Source organism: Eleutherodactylus coqui, chromosome 3 (genome assembly GCF_035609145.1).
Source record: "Eleutherodactylus coqui strain aEleCoq1 chromosome 3, aEleCoq1.hap1, whole genome shotgun sequence".
Lineage (NCBI taxonomy): Eukaryota > Metazoa > Chordata > Amphibia > Anura > Eleutherodactylidae > Eleutherodactylus > Eleutherodactylus coqui.
Window position 1 is genome coordinate 141,713,377 of NC_089839.1, and position 23,088 is coordinate 141,736,464.

At 48.1% G+C, this 23,088-nt stretch overlaps 1 protein-coding gene across 1 annotated transcript in view; it reads left to right on the plus strand.

The window, feature by feature from the left end:
• The first annotated feature begins 21,772 nt into the window (after positions 1 to 21,772).
• L3MBTL2 (L3MBTL histone methyl-lysine binding protein 2) overlaps positions 21,773 to 23,088 on the plus strand; it is a 75,724-nt gene continuing 74,408 nt past the window's right edge. The window contains exon 1 of the mRNA XM_066596198.1: positions 21,773 to 21,808. The gene's annotated coding sequence lies outside the window, so the exon portion shown is untranslated. The remainder of the gene's footprint in view (positions 21,809 to 23,088) is intronic.

Below are 23,088 nucleotides of genomic sequence, written 5' to 3' on the forward strand. Positions count from 1 at the left end.
ATCATTGGTTTGTTCAAATGAGAAATCAGTCGTTCACATTCAATGTATAAGTGAACGATCAATATTTAAACTGAAAGATAAGTGAATGAGCCAATGATGATTTTTATGCTGGCATAGGATGAACAAAAAGTGAAGGATTTATTGTTCGTCATTGGCTGCGTTTAGACTGAACGATTATTATTCACTTTCACTCATTTGAATGATTTTTTGAATGATAATTGTTCCGTGTAAAAGGGCCTTTATATAGCTATTTTCATTTAGGTATTCCAGGATATCGTTTCTTAGAAACTTCTCAATTATTTTACCCACAATAGACTAACCGACCCATAATTTTTAGGTTTGGTATTTGACCCCTTTTTGAATCTTGGCACCATAAGTAATATGCGCAAATCCAGTGGAACAGATGCAGTTACCGTAGACTCCATAAATATAAGAAACAATTGTCTGTTTATCACATTACTTTCTTCTCTTAGAACCTGGAGATGTATGCGATTGGTACCCAGCGATTTGTCTACCGTATATACCGGCGTATAAGACGACTTTTGAACCCCGAAAAATCTGCTCTGAAGTCGGGGGTCGTCTTATGCGCCGGTAATACAAAAAAAAAAAGTGTAAAAAAAAAAAATCATTACTCACCTCCCCCGGTGTTCTGTCGTGCTCCGGCAGGATATCGCTCGCTCCTCGTCCCCGGCGCAGCATTGCTTTCTGAATGCGGGGCTTGAAATCCCCGCTTCCAGAAAGCTAATACACACGCCGTCAGCCAGTTACAGCCATTCAATGACATCATTGAATGGCTGTGATTGGCTGAAGGCGCACGTGTGTTAGCAATCACACCCATTCAATGATGTCATTGAATAGTGTGATTGGCTGAAGCCACGTGTGTTTTAGCCAATCACAGCCATTCAATGATGTCATTGAATGGATGTAACTGGCTGACGGCGTGTGTATTAGCTTTCTGGAGGCGGGGATTTCAAGCCCCGCATTCAGAAAGCAATGCTGCGCCGGGGACGAGTAGCGAGCGACATCCTGCCGGAGCGCGACAGAACGCCGGGGGAGGTGAGTACTGATTTTTTTTTCTCCACTGTAATACCGGCGTATAAGGTGAAAGTTGGGGGGTCGTCTTATACGCCCTGTCGCCTTATACGCCGGTATATACGGTATTTTAATCTTTTTAAGGCAGCTCTGCACTTCCTCCTGGGTCAGACTGGTGACATTTAGTAGAGAGTTTACTTCATAACTTTGCTTTTCACCTGACATTTCATTTTAGTGAATACACTGACGAAACAACTATTAGATTTGCCTTCTCCTCATCACCAGTTTTTTCTACATTATTTTTTAAATAACCAACACTTTCAGTATTCATCTTTTTACTATTTATAGTTGAAGAACAGTTTATGGTTAGTTTTACACTCTTTGGCAATGAGTCTCTCGGTCTCCATCTTTGCTGCTTTAATCTGATTTCTACATAATTAATTTTTTTCCTTACATATAGGTTTTTACTGCTTCTTCGCTGCCTTCTTGTTTTTTATAGCTGAAATGCTTTCTTTTTGTTGCTTCCATTTTTATTGAGTCACAGTTTTTTTTCACCAATCCTTTTATTCCTGTAAGGTATGAACCTCTCACAGTGAGTATTTAAGATACTTTTAAAAGTTGTTTGAATGTGGCGTAGTGGGGGAATTATGAAAGTCCATCACCTCCTTCATAATAGGGAGCATAGATACAGAACATTTGAAGAGATACATGATGTATACGGCTTACCCACATCACACTTTTTACCATATGCGCAAATAAGAGGTTTTTTTAAGGGCTAGACTTAGTGATGCCTCGAAGGAAGCAATAACTAACCCAACCGATATGCTTATGCAAGGACCACAACAGAGGCACTCTATATCTGACATAGGGCTCCCACACACTGGCGTTTGTGTTTTTTGTTAACGCGGTTGTCAATGGGACTTTCTAATGTTAAAAACGCAACGCAGTGCAACTTGCGTTTTTGGTGCATTGTGTTTTTTAACATTAGAAAGTGCCATTGACAATCGCGTTAACAAAAATCGCAAACGCAAGTGTGTGGGAGCCCTTATACTACCGATTCAGGGAGGGGTGGACCGAAACACATAGTGCGCCTCTGTTTAAAAAATGGGAACTGGAACTACAGGACCCAGAACTGTCCCAAAGACTGATGGATGGTTGGATTTCTATACGAAAGGCTATAACTAATGAGAGATGGAGGGAAACCTATTTTAAAATCATACATGGAGCGATATATGGTTTTAACATTCCCCCGCATCCTGGCTGCCCAACTAGACTGCAGGCGTGCCCTAGATTCTCTCAACCAAAAACAGATTTTCTGTATGGATTCTGGCATTGGCCAAAAATTTAAACATTTTGGACAGAAATCCAATCACTGGTACATGAACTTGAAGAAATAACTATACCATTGAGTCCACAAGCTTATGTATTCCATTCTCTCCCTAGCCAAATAAAAAAGATTAATTTGATACACACTATCCTTATAATAGGCAAACAGGGCCTGTTAGCAAAATGGTTGCAAGCCAATTCCCCGGGAGTGCCAGATATATTTCAGCAACTAAAACACCTTCTAAAAATGGAGAGACTGGAGACAGAAAAACTGGCAGAATCTCAAGCATCAAAATTTTTTGGGAAATGGCAGGCCTTCATAGAAAGATTCCTGGACCCGGATGAGATCGTGGAATGCATGCGCCCATTTAGTAACACATCCTGGTATCATATTCAGGCAGGAGTGGATAGACTAGGAAGACTAAAAATAACTTAAAGGGGTTGTCCGGCCATAAACATTAGGTCTCATTACTTCTGTTTGCCCAATACAATGCACTTTGTAATATACATTGTGCATTGTAAATTAGGCAAACAGAAGTTATTCACTTATCTTTTGGGGTGCCCCCACCCCCTGTGTTGCTTCTCGGTTGCCATTGGTTCCGACAAGTCTCTTGTCCTCTTCTTGTCAGGACGACGGGGACGCGCTTCTCCAGCACAGCTCTGCGCATGTGCAGAAGAACTTCAGCCGCTGGGAAGTTCAGTTCTGCCTGCTGGGGAGGCGTGGCTGCTAGCTCTTCATCTCCAAGGGAAGAATGAGTGGAGGGGTGGGCTCTCGTGGGGGGGGGGGGGGGAGGATGGATGGATGGATGGATGTGTGCAAGTGGTGTCCGGGGGGGGGTGGGGGTGGGGGGGCTGTCTGTCTGGGTTGTGCAGTGATGTGTGTGTGCTAGTGTGGTGTCAGGAGACCCGGCTGTCAGAAGTCTGGTGTGTGTGTGTTGATGTCAGGAGACACGGCTGTCAGAGGTGGGGGGGGGGGTGCAGTGATGTGTGCTAGTGTGGTGTCAGGAGACCCAGCTGTCAGAAGTCCCGGGGGGGGGGGGGGGGGTGCAGGGGGTGCGGTCACATAGACTTGTCGCGGTGGGGTGTGCGGTCACATAGACTTGCCGCGGTGGAGTGTGTGGTCACATAGACTTGTCGCGGTGGAGTGTGCGGTCACATAGACTTGTCGCGGTAGAGTGTGCGGTCACATAGACTTGTCGCGGTGGAGTGTGCGGTCACATAGACTTGTCGCGGTGGAGTGTGCGGTCACATAGACTTGTAGGGGTGGGGTGTGCGGTCACATAGACTTGTAGCGGTGGGGTGTGCGGTCACATAGACTTGTAGCGGTGGGGTGTGCGGTCACATAGACTTGTCGCGGTGGGGTGTGCGGTCACATAGACTTGTCGCGGTGGGGTGTGCGGTCACATAGACTTGTCGCGGTGGGGTGTGCGGTCACATAGACTTGTCGCGGTGGGGTGTGCGGTCACATAGACTTGTCGCGGTGGGGTGTGCGGTCACATAGACTTGTCGCGGTGGGGTGTGCGGTCACATAGACTTGTCGCGGAGGGGTGTGCGGTCACATAGACTTGTCGCGGTGGGGTGTGCGGTCACATAGACATGTAGCGGTGGAGTGTGCGGTCACATAGACTTGTCGCGGTGGGGTGTGCGTTCACATAGACTTGTCGCGGTGGAGTGTGCGGTCACATAGACTTGTAGCGGTGAGGTGTCCCGTCACATAGATTTGTAGCTGTGGGGGGGTGGTCTGTCACAGTAATTTGTCACGTGGGGTTGGAGGGGGGCTGTGACAGTAATTTGCCGCGCTGGGGGGGGGGTAGCGTGGGGCTGTCACAGTAATTTTTCACACGGTATAATCCTGCCTGTGCAGGGAGGGGAGGAGGTGAGCTGTGTCTGTTGTGAATGGTGGATCCTGTGTTATCTATATATATAGGTATCACTGTACTTGTAGGGGGGAGGGGCAGGGGGTGCTGCTAGTGTACTTGTGTGTGGGCACTGTAAAGGGGGACTCTGTGGGGGAGGTCACAGGGGGGCACTGTATAGGGACGCTGTGTATGGGGGGACTGTGGGGGGCATGTGGATGGGGGCTACTTTGGAGTGCACTGGGGGGGACTCTGAGGGGGTGGCATGTGTAGGGGGGGTACTGTGGAGGGCACTGGGGGGGGCACTGTTGAGGGGGGACTGTGGAGAATGCTGTGGTTGGGGGGAATGAGGGGGGCTACTTTGGAGGGCACTGTAGAGGTGACACTGGGGGGCACTGTGTGGGGGGGGGCATGTGTAGGGGGTACTGTAGAGGGCACTGTAGGGGGGGACTGTGGGGGATCATTAGGGGGCACTGTGGGAGAGTGCACTGGGGGGGGGGTCATTGTGAGGGGGGTGGTCGCTGTGGGAGGGGCACTATGAGGGTATGTGTGTGTGTGGGGAAATGTTTTGTTTCACTTTACTTTAGCAGGGTTGGGGGGGGGGGCAGTAGGTAGCTTTGCAGTGGGGGGTGCAGGAGAGTTCTCCCTCGGCTCTCCCCAGCCCCTCTCCATTCACTATACACAGTGCTGCTGTTTACACTCATGGTAGGATTTTATCGTGAACCATGAGAGTATAACAGTCTCCCCTGGCCACACCCCCTCTTATTATAGTATGCAGCAGGGGCGGGGCCTGGGCGGGGAGAGACTGTAGAGCAGTTCAATAGAGGTGGGCGTGTCATGGGCGGGGCTATGACGTGAGCTGAGGGAGGCCATGAAATCCTGCCTTTTCATGTCTCTTACTGCTATCAAGAGCGCGCACACAGAAGAGGGAGAGCGCAGAGCATTGTGGGAAGGCAGCACAGAGGCGCCATCTTTGAAAGTTGCAGTGAAGATCAGATTCTAAGGTAATAAACTGACATTCCAGCTGATCTGCCTGCCGGTTTGAGCCCCTGTATGCTGTGTGTTACTACCCTTACTGAAAGGGAAGCAGCAGCATTATAAAATTTTTTACCCTGTGTGGCCGGGCAACCCCTTTAAAGCAATGTTAATAAATCAAATAGAAAATGAGATGATGGTATACCCAAGTGATAAATAGAAATCCTACATATTGATATGACGCAATATATAGTAAATTAATTAAGGTAAAAATCAAAGAAGAGACTTCAGGTCATACTTTTAATATCCACCTTCTTTCTTTCATCTATTTATTTGATTTATGTTGACAGCTAAAGTTAACAGGTTATATATATATATAATCATTGCCGTACAATTACTCAAAGATATTGCATATACAAGAAACATTGCATTTACGCTAATATGTTCAAGATGCAAATGTAACCTAACTATGCAAACCTCCTGTATTGTAATGTGATTTGGCAATATATATTTGTTTTAAATATGAGAAAATTGTAATAAAAAGTTTCTAATAAAAAAAAAAGTTGTTTAAACTTTGTCTTCCTAAAGTTTGATGTTTGCAGCTCCCTGTTAAAACTGCTTATTGGCTACTTAGCCGGCGTGGACTCTCCTACCAATAAGGCCAACTTGCCCCACCTAACGGAGGAACTGGACCGCGGGGTGTGCTCAGACCGGACAGACTTCCCTAACCTTACCATTTACCCTTCCCCTTCACCCACTCTTGTTTTCTTTCCTCTACTTCTTCTTCGCTTCTGGACTCTTTCACCTTCTAAAAGTCCAGATACTTTCAAGTTCATCCATAAATCACCCAAACAACGGGATGTTTGATGATCAAGCTTCAGGGGAAGGTGATTTATGATTTACGATTTGCTATGTTATGTTTTGTTTGTTTAAAAACCTGCACGGGGCCGGTCAGCTGTAGAATGTGCTGAAAGATAAGATGATGACTATGACTGCAAAATGTTTATTTCTATGCCTGTACCGTACTTCCTGATGCAGCTAATAATAATAATAATAATAATAAAATACTTTTGAACCATAAAACTGCTTATTGAAGGACAAGTGGAAATTTATTATATTATGGCCACTATTTCCCATGTGTTCCCTGACCTGCACCTCTGTTATTCTGTCAGGTCTGTTTGTTAATATTAAGTCTAAAATGACCGTCCCTCTAGTCGGCTCCTGGACAAGTTGGAAAAGGTAATTATCTTTAGCTATTGACAGAAACTTTTTACCTTTATGAGATGTTAAAGGGGTCATCTGTCAATTTAAATTTCCTACTGGAAGACGCCACTTTCGGTTGCGTTTTGACAAGATGTCATGTGGTAATACGGCCTCCATTGTTATCGTCATAGGAGAGCGACGGGCTGTCGTCTGAATAAAATAGTTAGGCAAGGCCCTCTTTCTATCAATGCATTGGCGGTACTACGTGACCTCTTGTTGAAATGCAACTAGAAGTGGCATGTTCCAATAGAAAATTTAAATCGCTGGATAACCCCTTCGAAGTCTGCCATAATAATTACCTTCTTCAGACATTGTTACTTCAACTGTGTCAACCTTATTGGTCAGATTTCTATCATTAGTCATCATACAGTTTGGAGGTTTTAGCCCTCTTAGGGCTCCGCTAGCTACAGTCAGGGGCTCCGACTGAGGGTCTCTGTGGTGGAAAACCTATGGCACATGTGCCGACAGCTGCTCACCACTGTAGTGATTACCGGCGGGGGTGCCGCAGCCCCCGCTCCTAATCATGCAGCAACGCTGATCCCGGGGCAAACAATGACATCAGTGTGCACCTGGGATCAGCGGTGAGCAGAGGAAGAGCGCCACTAACTGCAAGGAGGAGGTAAGTATATAGGTTGGGGGGGCTATTATTACTGGGGCATCTGAGGAGGTTAATATTACTGAGGGGCTAATATTACTGTTGAGGGTAATATTATTACTGTAAGGTTATTACTGAGGGGGTTAAAATTATTACTGTGGGGTGTATATTACTCAGTGGGGTTAATATTATTACTGAGGGGGTTAATATTACTGTGTTGTTAATATTACTGAGGGGATGAATAGTATTATTGTGGGGTTATTATTACTACTGGAGCCACTGTGGGGGTCACTATTACTACTGAGGCAACTATGGGGTCACTATTACTACTGGGGCTAATATAAGGAACGCGATTACTACTGGAGCTACTATTGGGGTTACCATTGCTACTGAGGCCACTGTGGGGGACGCTATTACTACTGGGGCCATATAGGGTGGTCACTATTAATACTGGGGCCACCACTATAGGGGACACTATGACTACACAGGGTGGATTTGGTGTGGAATTCACAGCAGCTGTAGCAGCAAAATGGATGACATTTTAAAAATCTCATCCACACGCTGTGAAAAAAATCTGCACAAAACATGTGCGGCTAGTGACGTGGTGTGGGATTCAATTCTGCAGCATATTAATTTTAAATATAATGTACATCAATAGCCCATCCAGTGCTCCAGCTCTCCTCCCAGTTTTTTAAACGGCCTTGTCCTTTTTATAACGACGACAGGTAAAAATAATAAGTTGTGACAAGCCATGCCCCAACCCCCCTGACCACACCCTCTGTCCTGCTTTGGGACTCCACAAAAAACTTTTCCTTCAAAAAGGGCTTGATGGCTGAAAAAGTTTAGGAACCACTGCATTAGAGAAAAGCTCTCAAAAGTTATCTAAGGCTATAGAGAAAACAACCTCTTTCTCACTAGACCCAAAATTTCAACAAAGAGAGAAAACTCTCTAGCAGAATATCGAGAAATATATATCATATATCAAGGAAAGGAAACACTTGCAGTTTTCTAGGGATCTATTAGACTTTTTAAAGAGAGTAAAGCTTATAAGGATAGATATAGATCAGATACTAAAGTGAGTTTCTCAGAATGTGAGCAATCAGAGGGAGAGAAAACAAAAAGAGATCTGGTCCTTTTTTAAGGAAAGGTTGGGGTCGATATTCCGGGCGAAGTTGAGGGAATATCTAACCAGACAAGAGTAAGTTGTCCCATAACGACTATTCCAACCCATGGGGTACGCACAACTGCAATTATTGGTGCCGGTGACGGGGGGGGAGATCAGCATGTTGGAGAGGGGACTATCTTTCATCCCAACAGCCAGATATGATGGATTCATCTGGGCGAAGGACATCGCCCTCTTCATCTATAAGTTATGGTGGAAGAAATTCTTCACTGTTCAAGACAGAAATAAGGCAGCGGAGCATGGCCTTGAGATCAGTGATCTATCAGGCCTGAGGATCCGGGAGGAATTGCAGGATGAAGGACTTAAGCCTTTGGTTGCAGAACCATTCACGGACCTGAAACTGAAAAATGTAAGAAATTCCCCTCTAGTTCAGTCTCTTGTTATTGACATCTTTGAAAAAATGGTCGTCATGAAATTAAAGAAAATGTCTCCTCCAAAGAATAGGCGCTGTAATTTTTCATTGGAGGAATTGGCAGCACCATGGGCACTTGAAGCAGATTCAGAAGTAGTGATCAAACCTACTGATAAGTGGGGCAACATAGTTGTCATGAATTATGATAACTATGTTAAAATGTGTAGGGACATATTGGAGAATGATGTAACCTACACAATACTTGGGTGGCAACCTTTTATGCGCTACCGAAGATTCATAAGGGCACAAACCCTTTAAAGGCTAGATCCATAGTATGCGGCATAGATAACATTACCCAGAACGTGAGCATCTACCCAGATAAAGTATTGCATGGGTGCCTGGCCGGCGTGGTGCTGGTATCCCGTGCGCGCACCCGTGAGTGAAGCTGCCGTGCACGAGCTCCCTTTTGTTGTGTTCTGTTGGGAGTTGGCTGTCTCCCTCTCTCCACCCCTGGGCGGAGGCTTTTGTTTAAAGGTCGGGCAGAGACTGGCAATCACTGCCAGTCATCTTGTCTGCTATACTTTGCTATTACCCGCCAGGTTTTTCCATCTGTCTCAGTTCTGCTTAGTATTGTTCGTGTTGGTTATTTACATCTGCCTTTTCTGTCAGTCTTCTACCCTTTCCATCCAGGTACGCCAGCGTCCCTTTTTCAGTACCTAGTGAGAGTAGAGACTGCCACCCAGTTGCCCGCCTGGGGTTAGCCAGGAGTGTAGGCAAGTAGGCAGGGACAGGGGTTGTGGGTGAGATCTAGGGCACCCAGGCCGGCGTATCAAGGGTAGTTTACTGTAACATAATAACTGGCCCTTAAAATTGCTCACCATTGGAGACCATGAGTACATTCACAAGTCAGTTGCAGGATTTGGTGGTCGTGATCCAAGACCTGTCCGGTCGTATGGTGACCCAGGAGCAGCAGGAGTTAGTGCATGTTTCTACCGCCCCTTCTATTTCTGAGCCCAAGTGTCCACTTCTTGAGGTATTTTCAGGGGAGAAGAGCAAGTATTTAGTTTTTCAGCAGGCATGTAGATTGCATTTTCAGATGCGGCCCTGCTCCTCTGGCTCAGAATCCCAGAAAGTTGGATTGATGATGTCTTTACTTCGGGGTCCCCCCCAGACATGGGCCTACTCCTTACCCAAGAGTTCGGCTTGCCTGCAGTCAGTTGATTTTTTTTTTTCGGGAACTTGGAGATATTTTTGATGAGCCGCACCCTGCGGGGTTGGCAGTATCTCATCTCATGTCTCTACATCAGGGGCAGCAGTGAGTAGAGGACTATTGCTCTAAATTTAGACTGTATGCAGGTGAAACCTCTTGGAACAATAGCGCCCTTAAAGATGTGTTTTTGTTGCGTCTTTCTGATGCTGTCAAGGATCTACTCATTTCTCATCCCGCTCCCGTGACACTCAATGAGGCGATGGAATTGGCGGCTAAAGCTGACAGGATGCTGAGATCTAGAAAAGAGGAACGTCAGGCCCGTAAGCTAGGGAATCCAGCAGACCTGCTCCCACTTCTCCCATGCCAACCACTGATGCCAAGCCTATGGAAGTGGACCAGTTAAGTCCCAAGGAACATCGACGGTTCCGGATGATTCTGCAGGTGTTGTACAATGGAGGACTCCCATTTTACAGTTCACTGTGGGTGTTCTCCATTCTGAGAATCTGTAGTTCTTGGTAAGAACGGTGTCTGTTGATGTAGTGCTTGGTATGCCCTGGTTGGCACTGCACAATCCCCAATTTGATTGGGAATTGACACATTGGGGGTTGTCCTGTCATAGTCACTTAGCTACTATATCCATGTGTTCAGCAGATACCATTCTTATTCCTATTTGTCTGATTTTCATTACGTATTTTCCAAGAAACTGTCTGACTTTGCCTCCCCATAGGGAGTGGGACTGTGGCATTGATTTGATCCCCGACAGTCCCATCCCTAAGGGAGTCATTTTCAATTTGTCTGGGCATGAGCACGAAGCCCTTAAGTCCTATATCTCAGAGTCTCTGGCCAAACGACATATTAGGCCGTCCAGGTCCCCTGCCGGGGCAGGTCTCTTCTTTATAGAGAAGAAGGATGGGACATTGAGACCTTGTGTGGATTATCGGGCTTTGAATAAAATTACTGTGAAGAATCAGTGCTCCTTGCCCCTGATTCCTGATTTATTGAATCAGGTGGCAGGGGCCCACTGGTTTTCCAAATTGGACTTAAAGGGGTTCTGACATCAAAAAAAAAATAAAAATACTCACCTTGCCTGGCTAGGACCGATCACCAGGCCTGTCCCCTCCAGCCAGCATCTTCTTCTGTGCCTTTAAAGCAGAGCAGGAGCAGCCAAAAAGACCGCTTCCTGCTCTGGTCCGTCCATCAGGCACTTCCGAGGTGAACGGACGGACCGCCCACAGCAAGCACGTCACAAGCAGTGCTTGCTGTGGGCGGCCCGTCCGTCCTGCTGAACTCCGGAGTGCTGCGCATGCGCAGTGGAGACGCAGCCCGTCCTGACTCCTGTCAGAGGGCACCTCTCCACTGCGCATGCGCGCGATCCCGGAGCGGCGCGGCTCGTGCAGACAGTAGAGGAGGAACAGCGCCTGCCGGGAGATGACCCCCCCGATGTCAACAACAACAGGAGACAAGGTAAGTATTATGTTTTTATGCTTTAGCAGCCATTAAACCATGGGTTGCCTGGGTCCATTAGGCACACCAGGGAACAATGGCTGCTAAAGCATAAAAAAATTATTTGTGTCAGAACCCCTTTAAGGGGGGCTTACAATTTAATTTGCATCCGAAAGTGAGATGAGTGAAAGACCGCGTTCAACACCTCGTTCGGACATTTTTAATGTCTAGTCATGCCCTTCGGACCTGTAATGCCCCCCGCTGTGTTGCAGGGGTTTATGAACGTGGTCTTCCACGACTTCCTGGGGGTATTTTTGGTCATATATCTCAATGACATTCTGGTGTATTCCCCAGACTGGGATTCACATGTGCGGCACCTGAGGATGGTTCTGACCCATTTCTGTGAGTACCAACTTTTTGTCAAGTTGGAGAAATACATTTTTGGTACTAAACAATTGTCTTTCCTAGGTTATGCGATTTCACCCACTGAGATTCAAATGGAGTTTGATAAAGTGGCAGCAATTTCCCAATGGGTCAGACCAGATAACCTGAAAGCTCTCCAGCAGTTTTTAGGTTTCGCTAATTTTTACCGTAAATTCATTAAGAATTATTCTGTTATTGCTCAACCCCTGACCAATCTTACCAAGAAGGGTGCCAACTTGGTAAGATGGAGGTTTTTTGTCATCTCAAAAGGGCGTTTATTGCTGCCCCGGTGCTAGTACAGCCTGACGCGCGGCGACCGTTCCTCATTGAGGTTGATGCGTCTGAGGTGGGGGCGGGGCTGTATTGTCTCAGGAAGCCAGCAGGAGATCTGGGTATAGTCCATGTGCGTTCTTCTCGCGGACGTTCAGTTCGGCGGAAAGTAACTACGACGTGGGTAATCGTGAGCTTTTGGCGATTAAGTGGTCTCTAGAAGAGTGGCGTCACCATCTTGAGGGGGCAAGGCATCCCATTACCGTGTATACTGATCACAAAAACTTGGTATATCTCGCCAACACTAAGAAACTCACAGCTCGTCAGGCCAGGTGGGCGTTGTTTTTCACCAGGTTTAACCTCGTCATTACATATATTCCAGGGTAGAAGAACGTGAAAGCAGACGCCCTCTCACGGAGTTTCGTTTTGCCGGAAAGTGAGACAGTGGCTCCCGAGAATATCTTGGCACCTGGGGTGGTGGTGGCAGCTGTAGATGTTCCTCATCTACAAAATTGTCAGCAGGACGCTCCCTTGGGGGTGCCGGAGGGCAGATGGTTTGTGCCAGAGAACTTGCGTCGTAGAGTCATTGAAGAGTCTCACTAATCTGTTCTCACACTACTGGTGGCCAGGCATGTCTCGGGAGATCTGCGACTTTGTTAAGGGATGCTCTGTCTGTGCACGCAGTAAAAGTCGGCGACTTCCGGAGGGACCTCTGAGACCGTTACCGGTGCCTTCTCATCCGTGGTCGCATTTATCGGTAGATTTTATCAACGATCTGCCTGAGTCTCAGAAGTTCACCACTATCCTAGTTGTTGTAGACCGTTTCTTAAAAATGGCACATTTCATGGCGTTAAAGAAGCTACCTTGTGCGATAGAATTTTCCAAGATTTTTGTAAAAGAAATCATTTGCCTACATGGGGTTCCCAAGAACATCGTATCTGATCACGGTGTTCAGTTTGTTGCGCAATTTTGGCGAGCTTTCTGAAACCTGGGAAAGTCGCTTTTCTTCTCGTCAGCATTCCACCCGCAAACTAATCGTCAGACTGAGCGGAAGAACCAAGATTTAGTACAATATTTACGGTTGTTTGCTAGCGAAAAGGCTCATCAGTGGGCAGAATTCCTGCCATTGGCAGAGTTTGCACTAAGCAACCGTACTTGTTCCGTCTTTGAAACTGGCTTTGCGTTACGTGGATCTCTTTGTCATCACGCGTGTAGTAAACCCGCTTGCTTATAAACTTGATTTGCCAGCTACATGGAGCGTTCACAGGGTTTTTCATAAGTCATTATTGAAACCTTTTGTGCCTTCGGTGAGGGCCCCCGTAATTACCCATTTTCAGAAATACCACACTGTTCACATTATTACTTTTACCTAAGATTTGAGGAATGCCAAATAGGGCGCGCGGGGGGTGGGGGAGGTTTGTATTATTTTTAGGCTGGGTTCACACAGAGCAATTTGCCGCGGAAATTCTGTGCGGAATTTCGTTGCGGCAAATCCGCATGCGGCCGCTAATCCCGGGATTAGCCAGCCATGTGGACGAGATTTCTCAGAAATCTCGTCCACACGGGACAGCAAATCTGCTGCGGCTAAGCCTGCCGGGCCGCTTCAAAGCCGCCGCGGGTTTTGCAGCGGCGGCTCTCCCAGCGGAAAAGTCGCGGTTTTTCACTGCGGCCAAACCGTGAGATTTCCTGTGAGAACCCAGTCTTAGGGAGTCAATTTTTATTCCGTACAAATGAGCAATGGGGCCTGGAATTTATTCAGTTGTGCAATGCAATCCAACAGGTGTTCCCTCCATTAAAGGCCTTGCCATGGGTCCTGTAAGTAGATTAGGACGACAACGGGAGTGTTTCTAAACACTGGACAAACAGGGGTATCCATTTTGGGGTGTAAGTCTTCATTCATATGTGTGGTGTACAAAAACAACTGTTTTTAAAATGATATAATTGCCAAAAAAACGAAAATCACATTTTTTTCCTTATACTTTGCTTAAATTCATTTAAAAACTGTGCAGTTAAAATGGGCAGTACATCTCTAGATTAATTCGTTAAGAGGTCTTGTTTTCAAAATTGAGTCTTTTGTGGGGGTTCTCTATGGTTTTGGCCGCTCAAGAGCTCTACAATTGTGCTATGGGGCCTAAAAGATCTACAAGCAAAATTTATGTTCTGAAAGCCACCGATTACTCCTTTTTTGTGCCCCGTTGTGCATAGAGACATAAGATTAGGGCCACAATGGGTATATTTCTGAAAACAGGACAAACAGGGGTATCCATTTTGGTGTGCAAGTCTTCCTTCATATGTGTGCTCTACAAAAGAAGCTGTTTTTAAAATGACAGAATTGCCAAAAAAACCTAAAAATTACAATTTTTTCCTTTTGCTTTGCATATTTGCGAAAATATGAAATTTTATTTTTTCTCCTCTAAATTGAATTAATTCCTAAAAAAAACTGTGCCTTCAAAATACTCCTGACCCCCTCAGTGAATACATTAAGGGATGTAGTTTTTAAAATATGCTCATTTGTAGGGTTATCTTTCATTCTGATACTTATGAGCCTTTGCAATCTTGGCTTGGTGTAGGAAAACAAAGTGTTTCTCAAAATGCTGATGGTTAAAAAAACATGAAAGTTTTCCAAATGTGCATTCAGAATAAAGTAAACAGATGGAAAAATATATATTATCAAAAATTTGTACAATATGTTTGCACATATTTTAGATATTACAGTGTAAAATGTGAAAAAAAAATGACAATTTTTTTTTCAAAATTTTCCCAGTATTGGCACTTTTAATAAATATACACAAGTTCTAGTGGTCTATTTTTACCACCTAAATGAAGTACAATATGTGGCGTAAAAACGTAGTCAGAGTCGCTTGGATATACAAAGCCTTTTTGGAGTTATGCTATATTAAGTGACATGTCAGATTTCCAAAATTTGGCACTAAGGCGCAAACAGGCTTCATCACTAAGGGGTTAAAATTGGGTTATTTAATACTGAGACAATTGGGTTGTATGTCATGGAGTCCCTTCTAGCACAAGTGTTGGGCTTGCCCTGGTTGCGGGTGCATAAACCAGAGATGGATTGAGTAAAGGGGGCTATTATTAAATGGAATCCATGTACTTTGGGAAAAGAAGTTTGGCTTAGCTCTGACTATAATGGGCCTACCCGGTAAGAATGCACACAACATAGAAAAACATTCTCTGCTTTCAATCAACACAACCTACTCCTAGATTATCTAACTGCCTCTCAGAGTTAAATAGTAAGCCCTACTTGTTGCCACTATATCAATCCACAGGGACTGATGCAGGTTAAAAATGACCAAGAAGAGACCAGAATGCAAACTGAAAAGACAAGTGGAACTTTGAATGGCATTATTGGCTCTCATGGCTTAATCCCAGCAATTGGTTTAAGGGTTTAGGTGGAAGGTTTAGTGGAATACTACGCACAGTTTTGCAATTTTGGTTGTATGCATTATTAATCTATTGTGTTTTTAAGGTGACCATCACCTGTGATCATATATGAGATCTGCCTGTACCAAGATTGGAAACAAGGCACAACAAAGGATCTGCATATATCCTCCATGGATGGACCATCTACTGTGCCAGACTTTGGTCCTGTGACACCAACTTTCTACGTATGAGATGATACTGAAACATCCTTAAAGATGCGCACTTATGGAATAGCCTGAAGAAGGAAGAATCCAGAGCAGCCCAGTCAGGAGACTGAAGCTAAATGAATAAGATATAAACAAAAAGTGGGAAGATGATGAAGCAGGAGTTCCATAACAGTGTGCTGCGTTCATTTCACCGTGTAATGGGTATAGACGTTGTAAAGAAAGCTCAGTCTGATTTAGTCCTGACTCGTTCCTGGGGCATACACAAAGGAATAGCCACATAGTATTCATGCGAGTCACTAAAGGGCATTTCACACGGGGCGATTATCGACAAAATTCTCACTGCAAACAGCGAATTCAGCTGGTAATCGTTTCGTGTACTTGTGGCCGCTGACAGGGCACAGAGTTAGAAATCACTCGCCTATCGGAGTCACTTGGTTTTTAGAACTAAAATCCAAGCTACTATTGGCCATGTAAACAGGAGCCGCTTAATGTTTTAGTAACTTCTCTTTACTGTGAATTGAGGGAAATTGAAACAATGCTGGTTCACTCCACCTCCACTTGAACGACTATCACTCCTGTCTGATCACAGATGTAATTTTTGGACGGTAGTCCATGGGGTAGCTGTGGGGCGCTTATACTTAAGTCTTCCCATGGGACCATAACCCTTATTGACCACCCATACGTGTTTTCATGTCCTGGGCGTCTAGGTTTCATTCTACAGGGCTATAAAAACACACTGGCCCTGTAGAATAAAGCACAGAGTCTGGGAGTGTGACAGCTTCCTGCTATCGGCTACTGGAGTTAGCTGAGAGCCAGGAACTGTCATGGGGGGCCCCCAGTCATAAAAGTTTTTTAAAAAGTTAAAGTCTCATATCCCCTCACGGGTCAGATACGTGAGGGGAGATGGAACTACTTACCTCTGGCTTCTGCAAAGTCCCGCGAAGATCCGATTCTACAAGGACCTGTCCCCGGTTTCTGTGCATGCACACCATTAGCAAAGTGTCGAACGCATGTGCAGAAGCCGGGAGAGCCTAAGAAATGTAAAATCTCCCTGCTCCAGGCTAGCAAAGTAGCTGAGAGCCAGGAGATTTCACGGGGGGCTGTGGTATGCGGTCCCCGGTCACGTGATCACCGCTATCCAATGGATAATGGCGATCATGTAAAATTAAAAAAGTAAAAGTTTCACCTCCCCTTACGGATCCATGAGGGGGCATGAAATTACTTACCTAAGGCCCATGGATTTATCCCCCAATGGGATCTTTTTCCACAAGGTGCAAACTTTTTGTCAAAATGGTGCCCGGGAAATTTAAACTCTCCTATTTAACCATGGATATCCACAACATAGAGCCCATTGTGCTCCATGGTCGCGGATGTACCCGCAGCCCATACCCAATTACATTGCATATGGGCTGCAGGCACCGGCATCATCGCTAAGCAACGGCACGGGAAATACAAACAAAAAAAGTGTACTGCATATGCCGTCTGCATGAGTACTCACTTATGCGCAGTACATTACGCGACCGTACGCAGGGCCACGGCCCGGGGTCACAGCTTGGATTTGCTGCGGGCCTCCACAAGCGGATTCCACATACGGCCGTGAGAGCCCGGCATTATTCAGACCGCTATCTGTAATACGTAATTTACAAGAAGCCCCGGGAACGCTCACCTTCCTGCAGTTCCAGGAGCAGCTTGTTGAGCGCCTTCTGTGTGAGACCGCCGCACCTCAGCAAGCTTACGGAGACTCACAGAGCGCCACTTTTTACACCCCATACCCGCTACTGAGGTCAAGAAATACCCCCCCAAAAAGTGTCGGGTTTACAGCAAGCATGGGAGGAGGAGGGATACCCGGTTTTATTGCCCTATGTGCCCATCCCAACCAGCCTCTGTAATTACCACTATCTTCAGACATACCACACAGTTTTATATAATTCCTAGTAATTATATAGTACCAGAGTTCCTGGTGGCTCAATACGCCACACAGCTCTGCTACATGCACATCACACAGTACTGCTACATGTACATCACATACAGCTCTACTACATACATTCTTCATACAACAGGGATCAAAAGCAGCACAGCAGTCCTGCAAACACTGATCACCCACTGGTCATGTGACCCGACTCCTCCCACACAGGTGACTGATCACACGACGGTGACATCATCACAGGGCCTGTAGGCACACGGCTGCTGTAGGTGTTCATTAGTATTCCATCCCCTGCAGCCCCAGTTGCTATGGAGTACTAACAAACACCTAGCCGGACAGCAGCCGCGTGCTTACAGGACCTGTGATGATGTCACCGTTATATGATAGCGGGCGGATTTCGCTGCGAGCTCCCGCATGTGGAATCTGACCCGGTTGGGTGCAGCCGGCCTAAAAACTGAAAATTGTGTCATCTTGTTTATTTTTGGAGTGGGTTGTTTGTTCTTCCTTATTTTGGTTTTCGTCATATATGTAAATTTCCCTTCTGATTTACAGGATTGAAGAACTTTGTGGTCTGGGTGGTTTTTGGACTTATTTCAATCAGTAGAGTCAGGGAAGGGGTTAGTGATGGGGAAGTTCTATGGTTGGACGGGCGATGGAGCATGTTACTCTATATCTAGTGGGTAGGACAGCGCCATCTTGTACAGGACCCTTCTTCCTGTATAAGCTATGAACTAAATTTTATTGAAGAAAGACTCTCTTGAGGACGTGGTGATGGTGAACTCGATAAAAGAGTTCAAGAAGGGCCTGGATGTCTTTCCCGAGCGATACAATATTACAGGTTATATCACAGATTACAAGGGGCGGTGATCCGGGGATTATTCCAAGTGCCAGATTGGAATCAGGGAGGATTTTTTTCCCTCCATAAATAGAGAAAATTGGCTTCTACCTCATTGGGTTTTTGGATCAACACTGGGGGGTAATAGGCTCAACTGGACGGGCAGAGGGCTTTTTTTGTCCTAACAAACGATGTTAAAGGGGTGGTCTCGCGAAACCAAGTGGGGTTATACACTTCTGTATGGCCATATTAATGCACTTTGTAATATACATCGTGCATTAAATATGAGCCATACAGAAGTTATTCCACTTACCTGCTCCGTTGCTAGCGTCCTCGTCTCCATGGTTCCGTCTAAATTCGCTGGCAACTTGCTTTTTTAGACGCGCTTGCGCAGTCCGGTCTTCTCCTTTCAGCACGAGCCGCTTCAGTGTGCTCCCCGCTACAGCTCTTCTGCGCATGCGCAGATGAGCTGTCACTGCTCGGGAGCGCGCTGGAGCGGCCATTCTGTACCATCCTCTGTTAGAGGAAGGTGCAGAGCCGCCCAGCTGTCCTGCCGTCCAGCTGTCCTGCCGTCCAGGTGAGTGATGGGCCGGGGGGGTTGCCGCTGCGCCGGGGGGGTCTGTCGTCGCTGTCGCTGTGATGGGGGGGGGGCTGCCGCTGCGATGGGGGGGCTGTCGCTAGGCCGGGGGGGGCTGTCGCTAGGCCGGGGGGGTAAGTGATGGGTCAGGGGTGATGTTCACTGACAGGTGAAGGCCCCGGAGCCCAGCGCTGGGCTCCGGGGCCTTCACCTGGGCTCCGGAACCTAGCGCTGGGCTCCGGGGCCTTCACCTGGGCTGAGGGTCTAGCGCTGGGGAGCCGGGAGCGTAGCGCTGGGGAGCCGGGGGCTAGCGCTGGTTACCTGCTGCCTGACGGTGGGTGACTGGTCGGCGGCTGCGGGGCGTCTGGTCGGCGGCTGCGGGGCGTCCGGTTGCCATGGAGACACAGCTGGCAGCGTCTCGGGAGCGCGCACGTCGGGCTGCAGCGAGCGACGGGGAAAGAGCCGGCGGCCATCTTGGGGAAACTTTTATAAGTTGCTGAAACGCTGGAACGGTAAGTACAAACCAGCTAGGAAAGTCATTTACAGGGGTAATTAGTAATGTATGTTTAATTAGGGGGACTGGGCAAAAAAAAAAAATCACTGCTTCCTCGAGACATCTCCTTTAAGATGCTCACCAACTGCCTTAATGGGGTTGTCCAACTTTTTTTTTTCGTATTTGAGCCCCCCTGTTCAGAAATGTATTCTATTAATATACTGACTGTGGTCAGAAACACTATCTTTTCTCCTAAGGCCTCATGTCCACGGGGAAAATCAGGCCCGCTGCGGATATGTAACGCGGATGAGCTCAAAATAGAGATCAATGGTGGCCATCCGGAGCGTGATCTGCACTTAAATGGAGCATGTCGCGGTTTTTTTCATGCACATGAAATGTTTAAATCACTTTAAAATACCATCCGTGGTTATTTATATAACTGCGGGTGGTCAATGCATTCTTATGGGAAATTTTACATGCGTATCACGTGCGGGTGATCCGCTGCAGATTTAAAAAAATATTTTCCTACGTGGACATGAGGCCTTAGGGAGAGCACCTGGACGGTGAGTAAGAAGACTCAAATGGCCACGCACGCTCCTCTGGGTAATATGCAAATAAGGGAGATGGAATAAGTCCTCCACAGTGCCACCTAATGAAAGGCAATAGTAGGCATATTTATACTGACTGTGGCACAGGAGCGCTACTATGGATGGCACCACATATTCTGACCTGTGAGGTCTACTAAACAGGTCACACGGGCTTGTAGTGCAGAACCCTCAACCCATTTACGGCAGGATGTGAAATGCAAATTGGAGAGGATAGATGGTGTGGTACGAACTAGCATGTGGCGTTTTGAGGTCACACCCCTTCATCTGTTGATGAAAACATACAAACAATTGGGCACCTGGGGGTGACAAAGTTCCAAGAATTAGGGATATCCCAGAAACCATGTGGCACGGGGCAAACAAGACATTGTCCTCCCCAAGTCTCCAATTCTTTGTATGTTTGAACTAGCTGGACTATTTAAAGGGCGTCACTGATGACATCCAGTGTCGGGGCCTCCTATTGGCTGCAGCGGTCGCATATATCTATATTACTCTCAAGCTCAGCCCTAACAACCAATCAGGTTGAATCAGGGAACCAAAACAACCAATCGGGTTGCTGGAATTGTGACTCAGAACCAATAAGGTTGCTGGAATTGCTCCATAGTACCGAGCTTGAGAGTAAGGCCGGCTGCACACGAGCGTGACGGGCTCCGCCGCGGAATATTCTGCGGCGAAGCCCGTCACAGCGCCCCCCCAGAGACCTCATACTTACCAGCGGATCCGTCGTTCTGGGTCCCGCATGACGCTTCCCCGCCCACAGCGTCATATGACAAGGCGGCCGTGTCACATGACACGCCCACCGCGTCACATGACGCGGCCGGCCGTGTCATGTGACGCGCCGGCCGCGTCATATGATGCGGCGGCGGTAGGCGGGGAAGCGTTTTCACGCTATCTTCCGCTGTGCTACAACGGGAGATAGCGTGAACGGACGGCTTCCATTGACTGCAATGGAAGTCGTCTGCGCGTACACCCACGGCAAATAGAGCATGCCGCGGGACGGGACGGGAGATTTCACGGTGCGGAATTCCGCGGTGGAATTCCGCACTGTGTGCCCTGAGCTATTAGGTTCAATAGAACCTAATAGCTGCAGGCAACGCAGCGGATTTTCGCCGCGAATTGCGCAGCGGAAATCCGTCTGTGGGAAGGAGGCCTAAGAGGCTAACATGCGGAGCAATCATGTGGGTAACTACCATGTGACCGCTGCAGAGAGAATACACAGCACACAACTACATTTCATCCCCTCCACCCCCAGCTGCCCCGTGATATATCTACTACTTGCACAACAATGCCGGCCGCTCTCCACAGAAGGCACTGCACCGTGGAAGATCTGCATGAGATGCAGATGTCAGCGCTGCAGAAGGCCCTGAGCGTCGTCTGTCCGCAGTCCCTTAGTGTGTAACGTGCATCCATGCCCTCCAACACTGTCCCAGTCTCCCTAAGCGGCCATGTCACCGCTCACACGACCGGCATGAAATCCGCACAAGAAAGCTGGCAGATAGGAGGCGCATACACGCCAGGATAGTGAATGGCAAGGAGCGGTAGCGGTGTGGTCTGTCTGCAGCTGCCGAGAGGAACGCCGGAGTGCAGGGACTCCTCCCTCGGTGTGAGCGGATCTCCCCCGGCATTGATAGGGTTCCTGCCGGTAACTTCCAGCAGATCTACAGACGGGGGTCCTGAGTGACGTCCGTAATGACGGTGTGTGCAGGACTTCTGCCGGGGATCCTCAGCGGAGGGGGCGTGCAGGGGGAGGAGCGCACCAACATACCCGGTGCCCCCTCCAGTCGTGCACGTGACTGACCACGTGGGTGGAACGTCAGCAGGTCCTGCGGTCTCCGTGCGGGGTAATCGCTACGGTGGTTCGTCTGTTCATCGTGTGTGCGGGTGTGTGTAGACGGCTGGGGGTCCTGTAGGGGGCGCCGTACGGACAGCTGTGAGGGACTACATACTGCCGCCTAGCATTTATGGACACTGGTCCTCGCTATCCCAGTGGCATATATCTATATTCCACAGCACACAACCTGATTGGCTGCTTGGGTTGGCTGATTCACAGTGATTGGTTGTTTGGGTTGGCTGATTCACAGTGATTGGTTGTTTGGGTTGAATCGAGCAGAACTGTTATAGAATATAAATATATGCATCACACTGATGTATTAAAGCGCAGCACGGCAGACCACATGACCCGCAGCAGTCCGGTTCTTTGAACAACCCGGTGTCCGTACTAGTAGGCAATACTACTGGCAGTATGCGGCTGCTTGTGGTGACACCAGAACCGGACACATGGCGGGTTGTTGGGAGCCAAAACCGGGAGCGGAGAGGTCGGATAAGGGGAGATGCGTATCTCTTCTGGGGTACGGCTCCCAACACCCCCCCCCCCCCCCCCGTGTGACGGAGCACCGAGATTTACCGACCATGGCCTCAAGAACTATGTGGCAGCAATGGGTGAAAGTTTTGCTCTCTGAATTAAATATAACATATTGTTATCCACCTGTGTTTCATGTATGTCCTAATGTACTCCGCTCACCCCCCCTTCCCCTGCCGCCGTGCCTGTACTCCGCACACCGCCCTCCCACCATGCCTGTATTCCGCGCACCGCCCCACTCTCCCGCCGTGCCTCTATTCCGCGCACCGCACCCTCTCCGGGCGTGACTGTATTCCGCGCACCGCCCCCTCTCCGGGCGTGACTGTATTCCGCGCACCGCCCCCTCTCCGGGCGTGACTGTATTCCGCGCACCGCCCCCTCTCCGGGCGTGACTGTGTTCCGCGCACCGCCCCCTCTCCGGGCGTGACTGTGTTCCGCGCACCGCCCCCTCTCCGGGCGTGACTGTGTTCCGCGCACCGCCCCCTCTCCGGGCGTGACTGTGTTCCGCGCACCGCCCCCTCTCCGGGCGTGACTGTGTTCCGCGCACCGCCCCCTCTCCGGGCGTGACTGTGTTCCGCGCACCGCCCCCTCTCCGGGCGTGACTGTGTTCCGCGCACCGCCCCCTCTCCGGGCGTTACTGTGTTCCGCGCACCGCCCCCTCTCCGGGCGTGACTGTGTTCCGCGCACCGCCCCCTCTCCGGGCGTGACTGTGTTCCGCGCACCGCCCCCTCTCCGGGCGTGACTGTGTTCCGCGCACCGCCC